The sequence below is a fragment of the Falco naumanni genome, chromosome 10 (genome assembly GCF_017639655.2).
Source record: "Falco naumanni isolate bFalNau1 chromosome 10, bFalNau1.pat, whole genome shotgun sequence".
NCBI lineage: Eukaryota > Metazoa > Chordata > Aves > Falconiformes > Falconidae > Falco > Falco naumanni.
The window spans coordinates 4,699,455-4,716,752 of record NC_054063.1 but is presented as its reverse complement, the minus strand read 5'-3'; the positions used below and the strand labels follow the sequence as shown (position 1 = coordinate 4,716,752).

The 17,298-nt window shown below is 39.3% G+C and overlaps 1 protein-coding gene across 1 annotated transcript in view; it reads left to right on the top strand.

The window, feature by feature from the left end:
• Positions 1-17,298, top strand: part of TESMIN (testis expressed metallothionein like protein) — a 79,502-nt gene that overhangs the window by 16,018 nt on the left and 46,186 nt on the right. The window contains exons 13-18 of the mRNA XM_040608852.1: positions 1,141-1,293; positions 2,184-2,301; positions 10,572-10,654; positions 11,928-14,584; positions 14,894-15,045; positions 16,400-16,516. The gene's annotated coding sequence lies outside the window, so the exon portion shown is untranslated. The remainder of the gene's footprint in view (positions 1-1,140; positions 1,294-2,183; positions 2,302-10,571; positions 10,655-11,927; positions 14,585-14,893; positions 15,046-16,399; positions 16,517-17,298) is intronic.

Here is a 17,298-nt window from a genome sequence, read left to right as displayed (position 1 = left end):
AGGGGTGAGCTCAAATGATGGGGAAAAAACCATCAGGAGGAAAAATCATAACATTTTGACTAGTCAAGAGGTTGAAAAATAATAAAGAAAAAGGAAAAAATTAACAGGGAAAATTTTAAAGAAATAATAGAGAGACTTAAAATGGAATTAGAGTGGGAAAGATAAGAAAATTCTACCATCAAAAGTAAAGGGTAGGAGTACAGGGGAGAGATACAAATAGCATAAGAAGGGAAATAAATGAAGATGTGAACTACGGCTTTGGGTAACATGCCCAGGCTTTTGCCTCTGATAAAAATGATGTATATAATGCGAAGACTTTCACCCAGGTTGCTAGCTAAGAAACCTTGAGGGAAGGTTTCTGCTTGTTCTGCATAAAATTTTTAAGTCACCATATAAATGAGATGGGCATGAATGAGATTAATATCAATTGAAAAAAAATACAAGGCACTAGAATCAGTAAGAGTTTACACAGAACCAACAAAAAAGCAATTACTAGATGCAAAGAGCTGAAATATAATTATCTTTTTAATTATAGAGAGGTAAACCTGGTTTGAGTTAATATTTTTTTATATTACAGATGCTATAAAATCCGTCTGTAAAAACACTCCCAGCCTCTGTGGTGACTAGGATTGTAATTATATTCTGAAAACAAAAAATAAATACAAAGCAGTAGCTGGTTATATGTAATGTAATAGACAAGCCTAGCAGAAGCAATTTCTATAATTGTTAACAAACAGAAAAACTGTCAAAGAGGGTTATGTATTCAATAAAGAAAGCTAAAACTAGCTTTGTGGTCTTACAAGTAATGCTTTTTGCAGTCAGTGATGGAATTATTTGAGAACAACATGAACACAGCCACAGATTTCTTCCTGAAACATTTAAGTAGGAAATACGTATCGGTTTTCTTAACTAAGTAGTCCTTTTTGTACCAGAGAAAGGTTTGCTTTTATAGCAAAGGTGAAAACTGGGGGGAAAGGGCACCAGAAATCCAGTCCTGAGTAGGTCAAGGGGTTGACAGCTGTACAGGAAAGACTGGGAAGAAAAAATTTAACTGAACAGAATCAGAACACGTGGGTACTGTATTAGAGGGAAAACAGCTTTTCAAATAAGTTGATAATTTGCCTTTTTGTTTCATATAAGGATCTTAGAAATTAGATAGTAATGCATGGAACTTCTTCAAATGGCTTTACATGAACAAGAAGAACTAAGTTGATTTGCCTTCAGTCACTGCTGCTTCATCTAACAAAAGAAACTTTGGCCCCAGCAAATAAATGAATAAAAAGGAAGAGATAGGTAAAGATGAAGCATGGATAGCTCTCCTTGTATCACCTGTTGTGATGTTCTTGGTAATGTATCTCTTTTTTTTATAGTATTTTATAATTTGTTCAATTTCTAAATATGAAATTATATATCAGAAATGCACAATATACATGTTTCTGACGAAACAAGCAGGAATAAAAAACCAAGCCAACCCATGGATTCATAACTGCATGAACTGTTTAAAATTTAATCTTGCCGATAAAACACGAAGACCTTTTTGAAACTGGCAGTGTGTCAGTCTCATCTGAAAATAACAATAGTCATCTTTTAAAAATAGGTGAAGGTAGAGATTATTTTGATGGGTACAATTGCAAAGTGACTTAAAGCAAACTTTCTCATAAAATGTCTTTTTTATTTATTTGTTTCATTTTTTACCTATGGGTATAACAGACAGTACTCTGAAGGCTTGGTAAACTGTCAAGATCTTCAGCGCAGAGACCAGGGGTCAACACATTAAAATATTTCAGAAAGGTCTCTGAAATTTAGCAGTCCAGACACTTCTAAGAGGACTCTCTTGGCTCATAATCATGTTGTTCAGCTGAAGGATATTGTAATGTAGTGTGTGAGATCTTATTTAGAGGTATGGATTGGTACAGAATATTTCTTTTGTAATATATATGTATATGAGAAATTCAGTTTCTCACATGTTGGATGAGAGAAGCGAAACACAATCTTTACATAAAAATTGAAAGTTGCTATCCGATGCGTTCCCTGTTAGTTAGGTTTGGAGTCTGTCCCTGTTCGATTAAAGCAGTTGTCATCAAATTTAGTCAACTGTTCTTGGGAATTAAATGTTTCCCTTTCAATGTACAGATATAAAAATTTGTAAAACATTCTGACTGGAGACCCCTTCTCTTTTTTAGACTACTTGGTCCATTTGAGAAGCTGACATATATGGACAGAACAAGAAAAGGGTAAATGTCAAAAGAGCCCCAATTTTAATAGAGAGCAGGATGCAGAGGAACATGAAAGCAAATGGAGGTATGACACACCTTTGAAAGAATGTCAGCTGGAGCAAAGTAGCAAGGTGTAAGAAATAGCTTCTAATTCTCAGTTTGTTTTGCATCAGTTTGAGGCTAGGGGAGGAAAAAAGAAAGATGAGAATTATATGGTGAATCAAAAGATGACTCTAAGCTACCAGTATTTATTCATTTCATATAGCTATGAAATGCTAATGTTAATACTGTTCTAGTGAATATTGGAAAAGATATTTTTAGTAGAGAGAGGGAAATATTTATATTATTTCATACAATGCTGCTAAATCTTCATTTGGAATATTGTGTACAGTTCTGGTCATCTGTGTTCAAGAAATATAACCTTAATTTGGAACAGATGCAGTTCTCAGAAAGGCTCCTGGGATGAATGAGAGAATGGAATGTCTTCAGATGGAGAGAACAAAGGAGTTTGATTTAGTCTAGGCTAAAAGGAAATAAAATTCCTCTTTATTTAATAAATTCAGGGAATATATATCGAAGAGGGATAGAAGCTGTTAAAGTATACATATCACTTAAATCTGGAATGGAAAGTAACTTTTCCTAACCATTCAAAGAGTAAGGTTCTGAACTGTTCTTCCAGATAGGATAGTGTGAGCAAGGAACCTATTTAAAAATGGAACTTCAAAAATTACGTAAATAAAACAGATTTCCTGGAGACATCAAGGTACAAGGTCTGTGGTACAAGGCTTTGGGTGCCTATATATTGTCATAGTCAAGGGATTTTGAAAGGAAAGACAGTAGATTATACCATATTTTCCTTTCATGAATCTCATACTTCAGGGCTTTTGCTAGTCACCTATTGGTACCCAGAAAAATATTTCTTCTCCTTGATATGTCATTCTGAGAACCCCGAAGTACTGAACATCAACAGATACTGAGGCAAAATGCAGGCAGTGTGTGTCTGTCTTCCCAGAGATATTCAGTTGCCCTGTTTCAATGCTCAGGTGTGAAATGATCAAACTTACTTTGGGATCATGAAAGAATTTTCAACTACATGAGATGTGAATTTTTTTAGGATCCTCTATAAGCATCATCTATGGTTTTTAATGTTCTGCCAACTCAAAGATCTCCTTGATGTTGATGCTCTTAGTTTCTGATTCTTTCTGTAGCACAGTATTGTTTTGAATCTCTTGAGTCATGTGTGAAATATACAAGAAAGTGATGGGAAGTGTTTGGGGCATGTGAAGTAGATGTTCTGTAGTCCCTTCTAAACTGGACACAGATGTTGCTTATCATCAACAAAGGACTGGGTTTGAAGATCCGACCCTGTGTGCCTAAATTCCACGTCAATGAAGTGCATGGTGCCTGAGCAAGAAGAACAGAAGAGCTCGGCTGATTGTAATGAAATCAGCCTACAGTCTGTTTGTTGCCAGACAAGTCCATAATGACAAGGTAAATACAACGTCAAACCAAGAACTGAAATCAGTGAGGATCAGCAGGGTGTATAACCAGGCGCAGATATACCTAGGAAGTAGCTCAGCAGGGAGCAAGGCCTAAGCTTAAATGCAGCTCATGAGTGAAGGGGGGAGGTCCTCAACAAGTATTCTTGCAGCTCTTTCTCACACAAGTCTGATCCAAGGCTACAGCTGCGCTGTATCAGAGCTGGCCTCCAGCCCAGGCAGCCAAACCCCTACAGGCAGAGGAAGAGGTTGCAGAATCTGTTGGTGCCTTGGGGTCCTGAGCGTAGGGTCAGAACAACAGGTTTATTGGGCTGCTCCAGGTTCTGTTCATTAGGCAGAGACCTGCAAAGCAGGTACCCCTTTTTCTCCCTCTTAGATAAACAGCTCGTCCCCATTTTACACTTTTACCATTGTTCCCAGTTGCATTAGGCTTTGGGGTTTGAGTTTTGTTTTTTTGTTTGAGGAGTAGAGAGGTGCATCCCTGTTTGGTAGTTTCAGCCTTTGTCAGTGACCCCAGTAAGTCAACACATGCCTTTTTCGCTATCTTTACAGTCTTCACCCAAAGGGAGTTCTGGGTACTGCCTTTTTCAGTATTTTATATCTAGAAATTTCTCCTGTTAACTGTCATATTAATTTAGCCCCAGATTAAGTTTGGCCAGCTGATTTTTCCCTTTCCATTGGGTTGGGTTAACCCTGGCCAGGTGTGGCTTTCTGTATGCATACCTTAACAATTAATATTACTGAAAGTGACAAACTTTGTACTGACATAAAATTATTATATCCATTGCGTTCTGTTTTACTGCACTGATTGATAGTGGTAGCAGTCATTTCTTATCGGATGAGAAAACTCTACTTGTCATCATTTAAACCCTGTGTTTAGGTGATTTTGGTTTACATTTTTCAGTTGCAGGGATAAAAAATAGAATAGAAAAAAAATTACTATACCTGAGGTAGCGACAGATCTACGTATGTTCAGTGCTTTGGGCATGTTGGTATTTCTGCTTCTGGTGTAAAGCAATGGTAAGCCAGCTCATTTGGTAGAGCTACCTGTGATCAATTAACAGAGCACATAGGCAACTGTAGACAAATGGTCTTCATTCCAGCTGATGCAGTATGGCAGCCTGCTGTGGCATACTTTACGTTGCTTACTCATTATAGTTCTTTTTTTTTTTACAGTCATAGTCAATGCCCTGTTTACAGAAATTATGTAGTTTGTAGCTAAGGAACTAAAGGGGGACTTCAGAGGCCTGAGTTCATTCATATCTTAGCTCTGCTACATGCTTCCTGGCTGAGAGATTCACTGAATTTCCATGGTCGTGATTCAGGAAAATATTTGAGTGAATACTGCATAATAAAGTCATGCATGTTGTCAAAGACCTTTTTGTATTAGGACTCTTGGAAGTGGGATGACAGACACCTCCCTCTCCCTTGTTTTCCTTTAGTCTGCCAGTGCTCAGTCCATAACCCATCCAAAGAGTCTCCATTTACTTCAGCAAGCTCTGAGTCAGGCCTTTAGAAAGCATAAGGAGTATCAGACCCTGAGCAGGTACCTAATAGAACGGGCCTCTGATCCCAGCTGGGTCCTCTACTATAACATAAACTACAGAAATACTGCTAACATGCTTGGGAAAAGAAGAGGTATATGGTAAATTTGCAAAATCCAGTAGCCATCCTATAAGAATATCACAAATAATGCTTTCATAAATCTTCATTATAGTGTGGATATTTGGCATTCAGTATTACCCACTTCAGAGACCAAATATGACTCATTATTAAATTACTTCAATCTGTGCTGATGTAGAAGCACCCCTGACACGTCTCTTTGTGAGCCATTTCTTCAGAGTAATTGCATTAGTAATAGCCGATTACACAGCAATCTTATGTTCCTACGAAATTAAGGTAATTACTGTAGCTAGAAACACATCCCTCTGTATTCTATCCTAGCAAGAAAGCTGGTAAAAGGCAATGTAATGCCTCAATTCTTTGTAACAAGAGAAACATTAAGGTATAATTATATTATTGAACATAAGAAGAACATGGACTTGTTGGAGCAAGTCCAGAGGAGGCCATGAAGATGGTCAGAGGGCTGGAGCCCCGCTCTGTGAGGGCAGCTGGGAGAGCTGGGGCTGTTCAGCCTGGAGCAGAGAAGGCTCCGGGGAGACCTGACAGCCGCCTTCCAGCACCTAAAGGGGCCGACAGGAAAGCCAGAGAGGGGTTTTTTACAAGGGCAGGTAGCGACGGGACAAGGGGGATGGCTTTAAACTGAAAGAGGGCGGATTTACATTAGATATTAGGAAGAAATTCTTCCCCGTGAGGGTGGCGAGGTGCTGGCCCAGGCTGCCCAGAGCAGCTGTGGGTGCCCCATCCCTGGCAGTGCCCAAAGCCAGGCTGGACGGGGCTGGGGGCAACCTGGGCTGGTGGGAGGGGCCCCTGCCCATGGCAGGGGGGTGTAACTGGGTGATCTTTAAGGTCCCTTCCAACCCAAACCATGCTATGATTCTGTATGGCATAGGAGAAGTTTTCATATCTGAAAAAAGGAGCATGGAAACAAAATCATAGTTTGAAGCTACAAATTCCTAGTCCATAAAGGGGAAAAAAAGGTCTTTTGCGTTTAGATCCCTTAACAAGTATAGAGGAAATGTATTTGAAATAGGTGAATGAGATTGTGTTCTGTGTTTTGAAAGTAGTAGATGTTTGTCTTTGAAGTAGAATTATTATGCAGAAGGTGCACTTTTCTTTGAATTGAATTGTCTGGAGAAGCTGATATGGATTTATTTTTATACTGAAGTAAATAAGTATTCCTTTGTTCATATGGCAAACCTCCTGAATACCAGGGTCGGCTTCTAATTAGTCTGCATGCTATATAATTTGATTTGTGTTCAAATTTTCACCTTTCGTTGTGTCTTTGAGGGAAAACTGACATTTCATTTTCTTTAATACAATGTTAGATGTTTAATATAACAGCTGAGGAAGAACAGACAGGCTGTAATCTCAGCAAGTAGTTCAATACTAGATAGTCTAGAAGGGATACTGAAAAGCCAGTGTCTTCACAGGTTTTATGGATTGTCAAAATTCATAGCCAGAGGGTACTAATAGGTCAGTCAGAGTGGCAATTAGTGTTTGAGTGTGGGCTGATGAAAGTGTGTTGCATTAATGTGCCATGTTTGAATTGCTGAGTGCAAGCTGATGGCCCTGGAGGAGAAAAGAAATGTTCACTTGTGGTATATTTCTTGCAATAGATGATATGTAAAACTGATAAGGATAATATGGTGCTCCAAATTGCTTTAATTACAAAGGCAAACCCCAGCAACTGAGTATGGATTGTTCAATTAACATAGCAGAGTATGAGAAAGTCAAGTGTCAGGTTAAGCTAAGTCCCTTTGATGCAAGGGCCTAAGTAAATGTTGTGTATAGCTTCCATTTGTTGACAATATTTATGGTGAGCAAAGCAGTTCCTTTAAAATGTCTAGAAATGAGAAATCTTATGGGATCAGAGTAACAACTTTAAAAATATCTATTTTGCAAGAAGAGAAATTATGGAAGAAAATACTTATTTTTCTGCTACATACCAACAGGACTGAAGACAATGGAAAGCAACTTCAGTAGGAAGCTGTCCAAATTTGTATTTTTTTCATATTTTCATATGATTAATCCAGCCTCATTTCATTGCCTATCTTTTTTCTTGTGTCTTGTTAAGAAGCCTGTTAAGATGTACATACTGTCAAAAGCAGTAACAGGCAGTCCTCAAGAGAGAGAGAAAAGTCCTGTCCTCCACCTGTTTTCTGTTAGATGTCAGTTGGTGTGCCAAACTAAGGAATGGATCCTCTGTAGTTTAAATAATCCCATGGAGTTAGAACTACTTACACTAGGAAAGAAGTACTAATATTGCTGGAGAAGTCTATATGGTTGTACTTCTTCAAGCATGGTCCTTTTATTCCAAGACATGAGTGTGACAAGATTTTACATCAGGGCCTTCACTGTTTTGTTTCAGTGGGCCCAATGCTGGGGTTCAGCAGCAAATCTAATGCAAACTAGACAGACTAGAAAAGCAAAAGTAGTTTTTAATCTGTCTTCTTCTTCCTTTGAGTATGGACTCGCTGCTGTTGGCCTGCACTAGTTTTCTACCAGCATAGATTCGAAAGTGTGGAGAAGATATAACTTGCTGCAATTCCGTAAAGCTACTCTGGCACCTGGAATAACTGTGGAAGAATCATTTGCTACTCATCTTGCCTTTCACTGTTTCAGTGAGAGAGGGGCAACTGAAATACAGCAATAATGACATCTCAGTGCTAGCCAAAGTTTATCCTATTTTGAAGAATAATCCTGTGACTGGTTAAATTCACCTCAGGCCTGTTGTGTATGCACCTCCAGAATATTTTGATTTCAAGTTGAACCCCTCCAAGATCATTCTAGTAATGTCTCAACCTACAATAAAACTTCTTGGGCAAGACTGACTTCAGAAATTAGATACCAGAGGGCATATAGGATTATAGCAATGACTCATGGCTCATCAATCACTCTTTTAAATTGTTCCTGAGATACTGCACCTAAATCTTTAAGGCAGGAGTAGGCCAGATGTACTCCACAACCTCTAGAGCAAATGCCACCTAAAAAATATCTGAAGACACTGAGTAGGTGTACCCTTCTCTGTTAAGTACCTTATTAATTCAAATGTCTTGTTTTCAAAGATACTTGTAGAGGGGCTGCCTACTCAGTGACATTCTGTTGTTAAACAGAAGCAAACTTCACGTTCCACAATCATTACTCACAAGCGCTTGTCTTTTTCCAGTTATTTAATCTAATAAGGTGATTGCATACCATGTAGATTCCTCTAGTATCAGCAAAAAGTAAACCACCTATTTACTAGCTAGCCCTAAAAATCATCAGAACTGGAGTTTAAAACCCTGCAATAAGATGCATAGTTCAGTTTGCATGTAGAAGGACAGGTCATTATGTTTGTTGATTTTTGAAAGCTTAAATACAAGCAGAAATATAAGATAAAAGGTATGTTTTAACCATGTGCCATCAAACTACCACATGAATTAAGAAACCTGTAATCGTGCAAATACTGCTGGACAGTTTCTCTGTGAGAAACACATGTGAAATAAATGTGTACCTGAATAAAGTGTTATGCCATAAACATAAAAAAAAATTTGCTAAAAAATATACATAATACAAATATGCTTAACAGAACTTTCTTATGGCTATTTCCTGATATAATTTATTGATTTGCATTACTTCATTTAGCACAGCTGTCATATCATAACCAATTTTATTAACATGCTTTGTTTTTCTGTGTAGTTTAAATATCTATTAATGTTTTTAACATCTTAGTCCAAATAAGTATAGATCTTCCTTGTTTATAGGAGAAGTTTTTTAATATAACTTACAACATCTTTTGAGGTATAGCATTGATTGTGGGCCCCAGCTTCTCAGTATGGCTTTACTCTGTGAGTTACAGAAAGAAAGTAGGTATTATTTCACCAGAAATGAACGCTCTCATATGATAAAGACATTTTTAACACAATGTTTACCTTTGGAGCGCGCCTGGTTTCAACTATAACAAAACCCATGAAGATGGCACAGCCATAAAGCACAGCAATGTTAGTTTTCTGAAAGAAAAAAACAGTAATTATATTTTTTTCCTGATACACTTAGCACAAAGGAGCAGTGATATGATAAACAGCTGCATGCATACACTGTAGTCTTTACCATTCTGTCACATCTGCTGTTACTCCCATCTATCATCAAAATACCATCAAAGATTTACTTTCAGCTCTTTGCAAGTAAAAGTTTCAGGTAGCTGAAGATCATGAAATAATACAAATCTTGGTTCAGTTGATCATGGTCCTTTCCAGGCATCTGTCTTACAGCCAACAATGTTTGCATGCAGATTAGTTTGTGAGAATTAGGTATAAAGTATTTACTTTCCTTTGTGATTAAAGCTAGAAAATTATGTGTCAGGCTCTTTTATATCAGAGTAGTTAATGGTAGTTGGCCCCAGGAGATCTGGAAACAACCTGTACCTGAAAGAAAAAACCCACAACACAGAAGTTGACTAAATGTCAGGCATTCTTAGTAGGAGGTGCACACATGTAATCTTCATCATCAGTCCTGTCTTCTACAAAAACAAACAACAGACTATAAGAAGATTTTTTGAAAAAAGTCTCCATTCTTAACTGACTCCATTTATTATGTGTGCGTTTTTCTGTCATGTTCTTATTTTCAGTTTCTGTAAGTTACGCAGTGTCATAGCGTTCATGTATCTGTAAAGAATTTATTTTACTTTCAAGTATTTTTCCATGCATTCATTGCAGCCATTATTTATGTTTATATTGCTCCCTGGCTTGTTATGTAAAAATACATTCTTAGGTCACTTTTTTAATATTCCTGTTTCAGGCCTTTAATGATTTCATTGCAAAAGCAATGACTGTATATATTTCAGTGACTATTATGATGGTAGAATTCATTAGGAAAGTAGCTTGTTCCTGTTAAAAGTGGCCCCACTGATCACATAGGATCAATAATGGTAACTGCACTGTTATTGTTATGATTTCTAGATTTAATAACAATGAGATGAAAAAAAAGCAAAACGTTATTTAACATCTTACTCTTACAGAACACTCCAAAATTAAAATGTTTCAACCACAGAAGAAAAGGTGCTTTTTTTGTACACACATATATGAAAATGAAGCTAAAATTTATAGCAAAATATTTCGTCCAGAGTAAAATACAACTAAGGGACAAGGAAGCTATAGTATCTCCAAGATTTCTGCTTTGCTGTTCAGTGTATTTAGAAGCACAGCCTGAAAGAATAAGATTTGGTTATGACTGCATGAATATCTTTTTTCTCCAGTTCTCCAGATGTTAAACACCATTGCCTATGCCTCATTTACAGGAAGGGCACTTTCTGACCTTACAAAGGGCTTCCCGATGGATGTAAGTTTCAATTCCCTCTTTTTAACTTTTTGTGGTACCAAAATTGTTTGAAGACCTGTTTTTATTATAAGAAGATAGAATCTGATTTTGTGTTCCTTTTTCAGAGTTGCAAGTTCCTGTTGTAGTTAAATGGAATTTAGGAAAGGTCAGAAAGATTAAAGGGAAGACAGGCCAATTTTTGGTCTAAATTTTGAGTTGCACACAGTATTGAAGTAACCCGTTTTGTGCCTTTGGGAAACCAATGCTGAGATAGAGCCCTAGGATCTCAGAAGCTGTGTTACTAAGCAGTAGCTCATCAACAATGAACTTAGAGATTCAGTGTGTTTGTGACTAGATACAGATAGAGAAACTACATGAAGTCTCGATGTGCTTGGTATTTAGGCATTTCTCTGCTCAGCACTGTCTTTTGCCTGTATTGGATCCCATTGTTCAGGACAATGAAGGAGAGAGAGAGATGAGGTAAGCAGGTTCAGCAAGTAGAGTTCACTGCAGTTGCAAGCAGAGGGGTGCCAACCCAGAAACTTCAGTAGCACCTGTGCCCCTACTCTGTGGCTGAGTCAGTGGCTTTTGTGTCCACATGACCTGGATAGAACTCAGTGAACTGCCCCAGAGTTTGTGTTTAGCAACCAACAGGTTTCTTGAACTTCCACATAGAGACTCTTGAAATGTGGACTTGAGCTAGCTATCTGTTCCTTTTCTTTTGCTGGCTCTCTCATCCGTTCTCCAGGTCCAGAAATTACGGGCAGATACATCCCTATGCAGCAGAAAGACTGTTTAAATATAATTTCTTGTGAGGCAGGGGAGTGTTATTTTCAAATCTGTATCTGTTCAAAGACTAAATGTATCAATACATGTGTTCTTTCATTCTCAAACTGGTAGTATTTTAGCAAATTACAGCTGATGTTAATTTTGTGTTCCAGTAATTATAGTGCTTTTTAGCTTTAACCAAATCATTTTCTTTATTACATGTGCTCAATTATAGTCTCAGAGTTATTATCCACTGTGTGATAAATAACTTACTGAAACTGTTCCAAGACGAATGTGTAGAGTTGTGCAACAAATGTACAACTATTTACTGCTTCAAACCAATGATTTAATTTGAAAATATCTGATTGCTTTATGGCTTCACCTCTTACCTTAAAATTTTAAAGTTATGTAGATTAAGGTGTTTTCTTTGCAACTACAAGTACTACCTTAAACATATGCAAATTGCTGAACTTAAATCAGAGTTGCTTTTATATTTCATGCAAAACTTTGACTCTTGTATTCTCAGGGCAGCAATTCTGAGTCATCTTGCACACAAGATGTGTTTTACAATGGCTAGTTGCAGGTATCTATGGAAAACTGTGCAAGGAAAAAAACCCAACAAGTATGGAACTTTCAACTTATCCCTTCAAACAAAGAGTAAACACTTGAAGTACCATTGAACCCCCACTGGAGGGAAGGGGTGCCATCCAGAGGGACCTTGACAGGCTTGAGAGGTAGGCCTGAGCAAACGTGAAATTCAACAAGGCCAAGTGCAAGGTCCTGCACCTGGGATGGGGCAACCCCTGGTATCCATACAAACTAGGCAGAGTATGGATGGAGAGCAGCATGAGGAGAAGGACTTGGGGGTGCTGGTGGATGAGAAGCTCAACATGGCTCAGCAACGTGCGCTCACAGCCCAGGAAGCCAACCGTGCCCTGGGCTGCGTCCCCAGCAGCGTGGGCAGCAGGGCGAGGGGGGGATGCTGCCCCTCCACTCCCATAAGACCCCCCCCCGCAGTGCTGCGTCCAGCTCTGGGCTCCCCCCAGCACAAGGAGGACATGGACCTGCTGGAGCAAGTCCAGAGGGGCCACAGAGATGGGCAGAGGCTGGAGCCCCGCTCTGTGAGGGCAGCTGGGCGAGCTGGGGCTGTTCAGCCTGGAGCAGAGAAGGCGCCGGGGAGACCTTACTGCAGCCTCCCGGTACCTAAAGGGGCCAACAGGAAAGATATGACCCCATGGGGGACCCTTGCTGAGCAGTCCATTCCTGAAGGAATGCCTCCTTGGCATGGGGAGCTTGGGCTCCCCCACTTGACACGGAGGAACCCCCATGCTGAAGAGTATGAGGAGGAAGGAGGTGCAGAGGCAAAGCATTACGAGCTGTCCACAACCCCCACTCCCCACCCCCTGCACTGCTGTTGGGGGGAGGAGGCAGAAGAGCTGAGAGTGAAGTAGGACCTGGGAAGAAGGGAGGGGTGGGTGAAGGGGATTTTAGATTTATTCGTATTTCTCATTATCCTACTCGGATTGGTTGGCAATAAGTTAATTTCTCTAAGCCAAGTCTGTTTTGCCTGTGATGATAACGGGGGAGTGGTGTCCCTATCCTTATCGACCCACAAGTTTTTCATCCTGTTTTTCTCTTCCTGCCTTATGAGAAGGGGAAAGGATAGAGCAACTTGGTGGGCACCTGGCAGCCAGCCAAGGTCAACGCACCACAGTGTGGTACTGCAGAAAGCCCCCTCTCCCTGAGCAAGAGTTTTTGAATAAGTATCCTGTCATATCACTGCTCCTTTTATCTTCCTATGCATGTTTTAAACAAGTTTTCCACTCACCTCCTCACGCGGTTCAGGACAGAATAAATACACTGCTGTTACAAACAGTCCAAAACCTCTTTTTTTCCCCCATCTTTTTCTAAACAAACTGTAGCAATCTGTAACAACTTGCCCAAGCAAGCTCCCTTAATATCATTTTAGTCAAAGCTTTGATAATTTGTTAAAAATTGAATCCTATTCACATCCATGCACCCCACACACTAATAGTAGCCTAATTGTTAAAGGAAATTGGCAGGATTTTCCCCGGTATCCACTCATAAATTCTTTTCTGCCTTGTTCAGGTTAGTCCTCTTTTGATACTCTTAATGCTGGATTGAAAGGATTTTGATTATCTTTCTATGATGAATCCAAAAGGGACATCAGATGAGTTATGACAAAGGAAGATGTAACTTTTTTGGTTGGTTTCTGTGACCTAGCTACTTCAGAACATCTGTACTGTGATGACAATTGAGGGACTATATAAAAACTCTAATAGCATAATGTAACACAATAACAAATGTGTTCACTGTGCAGAAGAAAGGCACAGCTTTTGCCTATGCAGCATATGCTTTTATAAAGAAAGAGCTGAGGGCACCCACATCCCCTTTGCTGTCTGTCAGAAATGTCACGTCTGGACTGAACTCTGCAGAGCTGTTGTTTGATTTAACCTTTTCCAGGTAACCTATCCTGAGTATGTATAGCCATAGTGAGGAATAATATGTAGGCAGCTCTATCCATCTAGGTTCTGCATTCATCTGTGTACAGCACTGCTTCCTGGGGCATGAGCTCATTCTACTTCGTGCTGCTTAGCACACTGAACCCCTCGGGCTGAGCAGCAGGGCCAATTCACCTGTGAGGAGCAGGTGTCTCTGCACAGCACTTCACTGTATAGTGCAGACAAACTGAAGTACAACAGGAGGTCAAGATGCTTTCAGAGTGTCAGGGTTCAAAGCGCACACCCCTCACCCTGTGGATTTGGCTGTTTGGGCTGAAAGCAGCCTAAATGTGGGGCAGGTACTCTTTGCTCCGTAGTAGCTTTTCAGCTGAGGCTCTCATGCATCATCTTTGCGTAATCTCTGTTCGAGCTATTCCTATGCCTGGCTGATACAGGCCCTGATTTTGACACGTGATCCTGACTTCCTGGCTTGATCTCAGACCTGCTTCATTGCTCTGAGCTTGCCTGGCAGTGTGGACTGTTGGCTGAACCTGGTTGCCTTCACTGTACCTTCCCTGCCTTTCTTGCTCAGGTACTGCGGGACTGTGCTGTTTTCAATGTGGACACTGCTGCTGCCTGCTGCCTCATCACCCTCAGCTCCCAGCTGGATTCCCCTGAGGCTTGGCCTGCCCTTGTTTCTCCATCACAGAGCTGTTGGAAAGTGAGTAATTTTGCAACATGACAAGATTTTACTTACCCCAACAGTGTCTCCATACACTAGGAAAAAATCCATCTTATTAACAAGCTCCTGATACTTTGCTGTGTAGGAAAGGGTTTATATAAACTGGTTAACAGCGATAGCAAAGAACTGAATGTGGTGGGCCCATTTCTACCATCCCCGAAAGCAAACCCTTTAACCTTGCTGTGCAATTCTGCATGCTCATTGCCCATGTCTGACTTGGCCTTGGCCTATCTAAAAGCCGTTTTATTCTTTATTCTAAAAGCTGTTTTATTGTTTATTTTTTTACAGTGCGTTACTCTGAATACTTGATATTACATATCCTGGGATCTGTGAGAAATGATGGGTTCTTGTATGTGCTGCAATGGCTCTGGTGAGAATGAGAGGAGGTTGTTCTGAGAATCACTCATGAAGTCTAAATCCAAGTGTTGGGCACCCCATAGGTAATCTAGTTTCTCCCTGTTCACCTGCATGAAGGCTACTGCATCGTTACCTTTTTTACAGAGAGAGGTACGGTAAACCTTAGAGAGGTTCCAACTAAGATCTTTAAATGGGTCAGTGAGGTCAGGAGAAGGGAAACAATGAAGTTACAGAATGATGATTAAATCTTAAAAGAGAAAAATATGATTGAAGATAAAAAAATATATGTGAACTCTTCTTAAGGAGAGGAGGGGAAAATACCAGAAAGTCTTGTGGAAATGTGGACTAGGCGTTCTCCTGTTTTACACTGAAGTAGGAATCTCTTGGTACCAAGACAAAAGGAAATTGCTGTGGAGCAAGGTAGTATGATTTTTTTTTTCACTGACCTGCTACCTTCTGAAGAGATGACAAGCATCAAAATCACATCATTACATAGTCTGTTTCTTCAGACTGAACTCCTGCATGAATAGGGAGTGATTTATGACTTGAGTCCTTATGGTGAACAGTGCATGAAGAGCACTCATTAACCATGAATTAGATAGCTAGAACGAGTGAACTATTGTTCACATGATTCAACCATCTAATTATCACAGACAATTGATGCAATCATTCTACTTCACTTGGTCAAGGACAAAAGGCCTGATTCTGATACTTTTAGTGGGGGTCATCTCTAATTGTGCAAATAGTGCCTTGACTTTACAGGGATGATTTCCAAGTCTGGACTCAGAAGTGATGAATGATTCACTCTGATAAAATTTAAATTCATTATTTTCCATTTTTCACACAGAACAGCCCGTGTAGAACACTGTAGGCTGCAAAATCTGCCGTGGATAGCGGTTTTTGAGTGGAATGGGAGAATTACAGATCCAAATTCCCACATGGTTGTCTCCATTGATCTGAAATAAATTTTAAATTGCAATACTGTTTTTTCAAGTATCAGCTTATGGTCAGTAAACCTAGTAATAAAAGTGTTTCCCTGCAGAATAATTGCTGAGCTGCGTGATTGGAATTGAAGTGTCATTTTATGTGTTTCATAGCCTTTATTCTGCATAAATATAACACGCCTCCATCTTCTAGAAATTCCCACACAGCTTTAACACCAATGTGTTCTTTGGAGTCCATAGACACACACAATTTTTTAAAAACATGTTTCTGCTGATTTATCTGAATGATCAGACAATTGACTTATTCCCAGGACTGATACAGTCTCCAAATCCAAGTATGCATATTTCAAGCTCTCTAAATTAATACATTTGTCTTAAAATAAAAAATATATATATTGGAATATTTTCTAGTGCTCTTGAGCACTGAAAGTATGCTCTTTTTTTTCTTGTGACCACTAAGATTACAAAGATTTTGCATTATTTATTATTACAGGATGAAATTCTCACACTGTCATATGACTTCATGACCCAGAACTTTAAACAGCATGCTAGAAACAACAAAACTAATGATAGCATCCCAAAAATTTGGAAAAACTGGTGTCCCCTCAAGGTATGGCAATACAATTCCAAAGATTGACTATATTTTTGGAATGGAATGTCTATGCAGGGTTTGCTTTCCTTTGCAGTTTCACTTGGTGGGTGACATAAGCAGCAGCCTTGAATCAAAGGCTGCTACTTAATATTACCTTGCTAGGATAGGTAAATATAGTGACATAAAACTGATGGGTTTCTTTTCTCTCAGGTGAGAGAAAGTAACTCTGTGTTTATGATCTCACTCAATGACGAGTCATTAATTTTTCTTTTCTTTGGATGAAAGTTGCACTAAGCAACTAGGATGAAATCTTATAGTCAGGATTTGCTTTAGATAGTTCTTTTCTTACATATAACAAATCACAGTATATAAACCTGTCTGTCTCTTTTACCAGTATCTCTGATTGTGATTGACTTAATTCGCTCTTGATGAATTTCTGATTGTCATTCCCTCCACTCTTCTACCACAGTTTTGGGGGTCAGTATCCTTCTGTGATTTGAAGTACAGAAAAATTACTCTTCAGAAGCCTTTCCCTCCTTTAGCTCCATCAGGTTTTTGTACAACCAGTGTCTGATATCGTGTATTTCAGGTTTGAGGCCTCTCAAAGTGAGAGTGTACTTGTTCCAGGTCAGGTAACTCAGAGTCACCAGTATGTCTTTAAGGCATTAGGCTGTCGTGAGTAAGCAGGCAGGATGATCTTTATCTCTTGGCTCTGTTTGGTTATGACCTGTGTGCTGTCTGAATGCTACAGTCACATCATGTCTTAATCACTAAATTAGAGGATTTATGAAGCCTTGAGA